Source organism: Hipposideros armiger, unplaced genomic scaffold, assembly GCF_001890085.2.
Source record: "Hipposideros armiger isolate ML-2016 unplaced genomic scaffold, ASM189008v1 scaffold_53, whole genome shotgun sequence".
Taxonomy (NCBI): Eukaryota; Metazoa; Chordata; class Mammalia; order Chiroptera; family Hipposideridae; genus Hipposideros; species Hipposideros armiger.
In genome coordinates, this window is record NW_017731403.1 from 4,378,233 (window position 1) to 4,387,347 (window position 9,115).

General features: G+C 38.6%; 1 protein-coding gene across 19 annotated transcripts in view; it reads right to left on the bottom strand.

Moving 5' to 3' along the window:
* The window catches only part of APBB2 (amyloid beta precursor protein binding family B member 2), a 360,720-nt gene that overhangs the window by 296,732 nt on the left and 54,873 nt on the right, over nt 1–9,115 (bottom strand). For 18 of the 19 annotated variants that reach the window (XM_019640761.1, XM_019640770.1, XM_019640765.1 and 15 more), the window contains one exon: nt 4,142–4,296. The gene's annotated coding sequence lies outside the window, so the exon portion shown is untranslated. Of the gene's footprint in view, nt 1–4,130; nt 4,297–9,115 lie in introns of all 19 variants that reach the window. The other variant, XM_019640753.1, reaches the window with a different exon arrangement.

Genomic DNA, 9,115 nt, shown 5'->3' on the forward strand with positions numbered 1-9,115 from the left:
TTTTTTTTTAATTATTTTTTATTGTGAAATACACATTTTTTAGAATTAGTTTCAGCTGTAAGGACTATTCTTAAGTGATTCCTTAAAACATGGCTATTTTTTAGAGGACTAGATTAAATCTGTGTGTTTAAGTATATATCAAGGTTAACACAACGCCCACCTTCTAAGAATAATTATGGATTTTCATTTTCCTTTTTAAGTCTTATTTTACAAAGGATTTTAAAGTGAGTATATTTTTCCTTTGGCCCCATTAGCAGAAATTTTCACCATCAGAGTAATAAACCACTTCCCAGGACCATTACATCCCAATACTTCCTTCACAAAAATACTGATTATTTTATATTTTACGTGAACATTTGAGATGTCTGACAAATCCATGTAGAGGAAGACAATTTGAACTTTAGAATCCAAAGAATCCCAGATGTGCAATTTTTAGCTCTGTAACACTGGGCAAGTCACGTATCTGTTTCTTCACTGTACACTAGGGTCATATAGTACTGTTAAAACATGAACAAGGATCCAGCGCCATTCCCCTAATCACTGTTAAGGGCTTTGAGTTCGTCCAACCAATATTAGGCCAAACACGCTTGAACAATAAATGGGAAAACTTTTTTTCCTAGATATGAACAAAGATACACATCATTCTGGAATCTACTGGCAGCCATTCTGCCTACTTGAGGAGAACCACACTGGGAAAAAAAAAAAAAAAAAGATGGCAGAAGAGATGAGCACCAAAGCAGTGCTTTCCAATAGCCTGTAACAGTCTATAACAAGGCCAGAATAAACCTTGAAAATAAGCATATTTAGAAACATTTATGTCAAATAGCAATTTCACAGAATTTTACATCTGTTGAATTTAATAATTAAAAATCTGGGGTTTACACTGCTTTTGCAATTGCAACAAAAAGAATAAAACACCTAGGAATAAACTTGACAAAGTATGTGAAGGACCTATACACTGAAAATTACAAGATATTATTAAAACAAATTGAAGAAGACACAAAGAAATGGAAAGACATTCCACGTTCATGGATTGGAAGAATCAACATAGTTAAAATGGCCATACAGATTTAATGCAATCCTCATCAAAATCCCAATGGCATTTTTTTAAATAAACAAAACAAAACCAAAAAATCATCAGATTTGTATAGAATCCCAAAAGACCATGAATAGCCAAAGCAATCCTGAGAAAAAAGAAGAAGGCCAGAGGTATCACACTCCTTGACTTCAAATTATACTACAAAGAGAACATAATCAAAACAGCATGGAATTAGCAGAAAAACAGAACATAGACCAATGGAATAGAATTGAGAACCCAGAAATAAATGCACATATATATGAGCAAATAATTTTTGACAAAGGAGCCAAAAACATACAATGGAGAAANGGAGAACATTCCCCTCATGGCTTTGGAAATTTGATTTTGATTTTAAAAACTTAGATTCACAGCATCAACAAATTTACATCTTACAATGTTTGGGAGAGGAAAGTATAAATTCTATGAAATAATGATGGCTAGTTTTTGTGTTTTTTTAAAAAAAAAAATCTATCACAGATACCCATCATAGGCAACCAAATCATAACCCAAAATGGCAGCCAACAAAGTTTGTGGCAGATGAAGACATTATGGCCATTTGGAAAGGTTTCACACAGTAACTGCCCCTGTCATACTCTCCAGTAAAGAGAATTTCAATGGAGGGCAGGGGAAGGGATGGAGAGGGGAAATTTATATTTATTAATGTTTTAAAGACTGTTCCGGAAAGAACAAGGGATGAAGAAATAAGCACAGTTAGAAGTTAAGAGTCCTAGCTCTGCTACTTATGACCCAAGGTTTTCTGGGACAACTGACTTGCTCTCTTTAACCTTGGTTCCATCATTTGTAAAACTGGGGTGATACTATCAGCCAACTGCATGGGACTGTCAACCAATGAAACCAAATATAAGAGCAGTATAGAAATTTTGAAGGCACTATGTATTCGTTCAACAAATATTTACTAAGAAGCTACAGTGCTGCCAGACATGGCACTGTGGATACCTAAGGACTGAGGTGAAGGTGAAGGCGGGTACAGGGAGCTGTAGGAACATGCGGGCAGCCTCTGATCCAAAAACCAGACACATATCAGGTATTGTGACTTTTACGAGCCCTTGAGAAAGTTTCTCAGTGAAAAGTGGTGGCTGTGGGTTTTAGTTTTGATTGTCTAATTATCAGCTCATTCAGTTAGTACCCTTTTTATTGGACACTCACTATGTGTCAGGCACCGTTCTAGGTGCTGGGGACTTAGCACTGAATAAAATTTCTGCCCTAAAGGAACTGATATTTCAGTCATTGCTCATCCATAGGAAAGTTAAAATATATAAACTAAATAGATTTAAGCAGAAGCCTGCTTCTACTGGAATACAATGATTTTTTTCTTTTATTAAAATTTATTGGGATGACAATGGTTAGTAAAATTACAGAGGTTTCAAGTGTACAATTCTGTGAGACATCATCTATGTAACAATGGTTTTTTTAAACCAAAATACCCACACACAGAAGTTAAAATGAATATTCTAATTGAGCTAAATACAGTAAATATTTTATTTCTTAATTTAATCTCCAGGCCACATTTTACAATATACCAAGTAACTGCCATCACATAAAACGTGCCCTTGAGTTTGAGGGATGATGATCTGGGTATGTGTTAGCACAGAATAGACTAGCCCCCCACACCATACCCTCCTCCAAGAAAAAATAGCACATGCTGGAATCTATCCAATAACAACCACAGTTTTAACAAGGGAACATCAGTTATTTTTGAAGCACTTCCTGCAGTCATTTTTTAAGGATGAAAAAAAGTTGATTTATTTAATTTAGAAGCTAACCTGAAGATCANGGGGGGGGGGGGGGGGGGAAGAGAGTGAGTCCCCATCCCTCTCCCATCCCCATTTCATTTCCTCCATCTCCCTGCTCTGACTTCCTCTGTGTTGGCTTCATTCTCAGAAAGGCTTTCCCTAAGCGGTAGCAAGGAGTGTTACCAGCAGCTCCAACTTAACAAGCCCACAAAAAGGAAAAACTTCTTTGCCACAGTTTCAGTGACAATACTGGCGCTCCTCCATAAACTGATCCTTGTGGCCCTGACTAGCCAAGCTTATATCACGTGCCCATAACAGAGACAGTGTGGGGGTCACCTACTCTAACCACACAGGCTGCAAACAAAGCAAGGGTGACTGACTGACTGCCCAGGGAAAATGTGGGTCATTTGTCGAAAGAAAAGGATGCTGGGTAGGCAAAGTCAACAGACAGCCTCTACGTCACAGGCTCTCAAGGCTACTGACTTATTCCCCTCTAGCGAGTATTTATTGTTATTATGTATAATGCTGAGTTACCCGCTGAACAGCCAATAGAAAATGTTTGCAGTGCCTGTCCCTGTACAATATACTTTTTCTCAAAATGAATTATTTTCTACCTTATGGCCACAGGTTAGGTTGTTTATACAGTTTCATTCTCCTGGTCTACAGTAAACCTATTTTGCACTTATTTATATTCCTATTATTTTCAGGGCATTTCTTCTCCTTTGTCGTATATGAGTATCTTAATACCAAAAGCACACTGCTGAAACCAAATGTGTTGCTAGCTTTTGTTTTGGGTGAGATAAAAGTAAAAACTTGCCAAGCAAACTTAAGTAGCACAGAGTGTCCCCCACCAAAAAAAAAAAATGTCAGCTTTCGATGACCCACCACCCTTCACGGTGTAAAAACACAAATGAGGGCAAGTCTCTGAAAGTACCAATACCAGTCCATGCTTTCTCAGGGTCACTGCCTTCTCTCCAAACTAAAGCCAAGATCACTGAGTCTGTTATGGGTGGCCTCTGGTTCTGGCTTCTTATATATCTGCGCTTGAGATCTTTTTCCTCTCTTCTCTGAGAGAAGAGAGAAAAAGGGTGGGACAGAGAAAAAGGAAAAAGGAAAAGAAAAAGAAGACAGCAACACACTGTACACAGAGGTTTGTCAGGATATATCTGCCATTTATGTGATGCTAAGAATCTCTCAAATAACTGGGATGATTTTTGGGGGGTTGTCGCAAAAGCACTTCATGGAATAAAGCAACTTTCCCTTTTCGCACCCACTCCACTTTATCCAGCCTCTCTTACCTTATACCAACCTGATTTTGCTTAAGTTATGGTCCGTCTCGGGCTTTCACAACAGCTTTCTTTTATGGATTTTCCATCCAGCAAATGTTTCTGTTCCACGGCTGGGCAGATCCAACCACAGCATGCTTGGCTACAGACCCGGCAGCTCAACCACAGCAGCTCCAACCTGGAGGGGCAAAGGCCAGAAGCCGTTATAGGGGTTCAGACTCACAAATTCTCTCTCCTTCTCAAGAGCGCATGTTTGGCAAAATAACCCCAAATCTCTCCCGAATGTTTAAAATCATTAATGAATAGAGACAATAGCTTGTAAGGTGTTCTAAATACAAGCTTGGGCTATTTTGAGGGGAGGGCTGAATAATTTAATCATTATTAAAAAGTTCTGGCTACATGATTATGCTCTGTTTGTGGAAAACTTAAAAGCCAGATGTTTTAATTAACCACAGAAAACACAAGCTACAACTGAAATTTCATGAACACCCTGATCTGCTCTGTGGAAAACCACAGGAATGTTCTGGCAAGGCTCAGTCTGAATTCTTGGGACACAGAGGGCTGGGGTCATTCCCCTGAGGAACTTGAACAGAAAATTAACTTGCTCAATATGTTTTTCAAAAAGTAAAATGAAACCCAGATTTAATCTCAATCAAATATAAAAACATTTCGGGACTTCAAAGGCACCACCAAAAGACACATAAGGGAAAGGTCATAAAAAATTCCAAACTGGTTCAGGATTTAGAACATACTTTGAATGCAAAGTGAATGGTGCAACAGAAAAGTGTTATAGGCTAAATAATCCAAAGGGGAAACGAATCACCTTTCACTTCATAACAGAGGAAAACGATATATGAAACCAATATTCAACAGATGAATCATAAATATTATCAAAAGTATAATATAGTTGAGCCAAAGGAATCTCTTAACTATCTTACTTCATGCCAAACCTGTGGCCTGTCCCACAGTATGTAGCTACCAGGCTTCAGGGTGAAGAATCATGGCGTCCAGAAAAACAGTGTTAAAACAGTGTATGCTCACTAATGTCAGCTGACAATTCTGGTACAGAAATCTAAAATGAGGGGACCTTATAAAAGTAATTAGTGAACAACTAAGAACTAATAGATTGGGAAATCTTCATTTGTTAATTATAGTAATAGTTATGACAACATCTACACATGCTAAATATTAAAAGCCTATTCAAGAGGGAGCAGGACAAATGTTATTTTCAGATACTGGGTCCATAATTCTATTTCTGTAAGTCAAAACAGACCCCATCATGAGCATGCCAAGCATAATATTAACATTAATCTCTACCTTCATTGGAATGCTAGTCCCAAAAATCCTCTCAAAAGGAACACAGCAGGAAAAAAAGGAAGATATCAAGTTATGTACGGATGGTATGATACCAATTTTGTTCTACAACCTATGTATAATCTAAAGATACCAAAGTATGAACAAAAGCTATTTCTGAGTCATGGAATTAGAAGATATTTGTATTTTCTTCTTGGTGTTTTCCAAAATTTCTGTAATTAATTAATATGTATTGCTCGTAGTATTAGAGTATTTTTAAATAAAGTTTTTATAAATAGTATGGGAATATAAGTCAGAAATGGGATATGATACTATATTAGCCTGATCTGTGAGCTTCCTCTTATCTGAACAATAAGGACTAATAAATTAAGTCTTCGTTTATCTGAACTCAGTAATTCTTAATTTAGAAGTTCAAAACCCAAGTGTCCAATAACACTTCCAAGGCTAACAACTGTGCTTTCCTAGAAATAAGAAAAATTTGTTCTTATTCTGCAAACTCACCACAAAGAGACAAGCAGACCATGGTTATTTCCCTCCCTAACTAATGCACCCAAGCTCCTCTATCCCTGGCCACACCATACACTTGTCACTTAATTAAGAAGAGCACCTCCTTGGTGTTCCCTACAATGTCACAGGAGCACAGCCCTCAGTGAACGCTGCCCCACTCCATTTCTGAGACTCTTAGCATCTCAGAAAACACAAACACAATGGCGGAATGTTAACACTGGGTGACTTAGCAATCCAGCATTCCGAGAAGCCCAACCCTACCTCACTCCCAGTTTATAAGTGAAGACACTGATGCCGAGACACAGGTCGAGTGTTTTTCCAGAGGCCACACAGTCTGCAGAGCAGGGACGTGAGTCCAGGTCACCTGCTTCCACTTTGACCAAGTATTCTTTCTACCACGACAACATCTCAGCATGCATTTTGAAATACACATTTGTATGAACCATCCTCCCATGTTAAATGCGTATCAGCAAAACCAGAAGAACAAGACAGAAATTTGTTCCACCAAAAATGAAATGCATGCAGGAAAAAAAGCCAAGGCTTAACCCACAGGCTAAAAAAAACTGCCGGAACACGTTGAGTCGGAGAGACAATGGGCGCAGTGTGCTCAGGCGGCAGGTGTCCTGCACAGTAACTGCCTATCACACGGAAAGCTTTCTGTTCCTGGTACTTGCTCTGTTGGTAACAGCACATTCCCAGTGCTCAAAGCTGGACAGGAGATTTTCAACAAGATAAGGCTACACCACACTTGCACCAAGCCACCTACCTGTAAGAGACACGTAGGATGCACGCTCACTAAAGTGGTGGAAATAAGTGATTTATTGGCATCAAGTCTGGTCTCTTACTTCCAAAAGGACCCAAGTTTTAGGGGAGAGGCATAATTGATTCCAAAAACTAAGAAAACAAGAGTCACTAAGAACTAAATTCAAAGAATCCAAATGCTTCATATCTTATGTCTGATGTGACCTTACAGAGTGAACAGGATTCTTCTATTTTCTTCTAAGTGATTTATTTGAAACATTGCTCACCTCCACTTCTTTCTTAGCATCTACCTACAGTGTCCACACCACACCAACCAGAAACCTAAAAGTCTCTCACAAAATGTGAATAGCCTGAGAAGGGGAGAGAAAATGACGGATGGCAATGACAAACTCAGAATCACTACATGAAAAGCCTTTATTGAGCTCACTTCTCGTCAGCCTGCCCCTGCTGTGCAGCAGGACAACAAAGGCATGAACTGTGAGGCTGCTAATAAAAAGCCGCACCAAGGGATGATGTGATCTGAGGGATGATGTGATCTTGCTTTGTAAGAGCCAGAACAAACACATCGGCTCAGTCCCGCCTCATCTGACAAGTCAGGCACCTTATGAGAAATGAGAAAGCATTTTTTTCCACCCCAAACCGCTCCTTAAATCCCCATATATTTCCATGGTTGGGTCCTGCAGAAGAAACCGTATGGGCAGTCTATTCCCGTCTATACCTCAGTTTTAATACTAAACATTAACGTCAACCACGGGCATGAGAACATAGATTCTTGTTGCTATTTCACAAAGAAATCAAAGCTTTATGGTGAGTATTGTGCAAAAACTAAAGTCATTCGTAAGGTAATGGCAGTAAGTTTAAATCTAGCAGTCTGGTAGAATGCACTCTGACCTACTAATCAAATTGGGTGCCATCCTGCTGAAGTCAACAAATTATCTTTCTCCACAGAGACTAAAAAGGAAATTAGAATTAGATCAGATTCACAGAGTTTTAAAATCCTTTCTTACTTGGAACCTTGGTTGTTTGGGGGCGGTTTTTGCCTTTGGCAAAATGTGCGCCCAGATATTGCNGCTAATTATATGACGCTTATTTGCTCTTTGGCTGAAATTCCATCAACTCAAACTGACAACGTGTATTGCAGAATGCTGCTGGTTTCCCTGGGGAAGAGGATGCGACAAGTTTGGAACTACAATCTGACAAATACACAGCTTGAGTGAAACCATGCCCTTCACAGGCATCGCTCCTTTATTCTAGAATCTATTTTCCTGAGAAAAGGTCCGAAGTCTCTTCCGAAGACAGCATTCCCGGTGACCAGTCACAATGAGGACCCCACCCGGTAAACTCATTCACCCGGGAGTTGAATGAGCAATGCCAAGTCATTCAGGTCATTAGAGGGCCAAGGGCCAGAATCTGGACTTTCTATTGGGTTGTTGGAAAAGTCATGATGCATTTTTGCAACGAAAAACAAAAAATACATCATGACTTTTCCGACAACCCAATATTATATATCCCAGTTTTATGTTCTTTCTCTCAACTCTTTAAAAACAAGACCCATGTCTTATCCCTTACATTTTATCCTATACATTTTATTATAAAAAGTCTCGAGCACATAAATGAAGTACAAAGAACAGATCTCCATACAGCCATCATCCAGCTTCAACAGTTGCCAGCTCACCACCAATCTGGTTTCATCTCCACACCCACTTAGTCCCCCATCCCCCTCCACTTGAAAGCAAGGGTTTAAATCCCAATCCCAATCTCTGAATTCACAACTGATTTTGAACATACACAAACATTTTATAATCAGTAGTTTAGGACTACAAATTTCCAAGACACTGACACAGGGTACAAGAGAAGGTTCAATTTAAAGATCTCAAGACACATAACTTCACACTTTGTCTAATTAAGAGAAAACAATACATTACTTTGTTTGTACCAGACAGCACAAACCCAATTACCATATGTCCCCATGTATAACACGCTTCCATGTATAAGACGCATCTTAATTTTGGGGCCCAAAATTTGAAAAAAATGTATTACATAAAGTTACTGAACTCAACTTTATTCATCATAAAATTCATACAACTCCTCATCACTGTCAAAACTCCCAATCATTAACTTGTCCTCAATCTGTGTCTGATGACGAATCACTGTCTTCATATATTGCCTCGTCCTCAGCAGGAAATGCAAGTAAAAAAATCTACAACCACTGTATAAGACGCACCCAGCTTTTAGACCCCAAATTTTTTGAAAAGGGTGCATCTTATACATGGGGAAATATGGTAAGTGCTTCATCGATAGTTTTTCAAAAGGGATTTATTACAAAAAGTAACAAAAAAATCTATAGTTTATAGATTGCCTGAAAAAGTGAAATAATATCATGTCTCCTTAAATGTTAACCTTAAATAACTAAA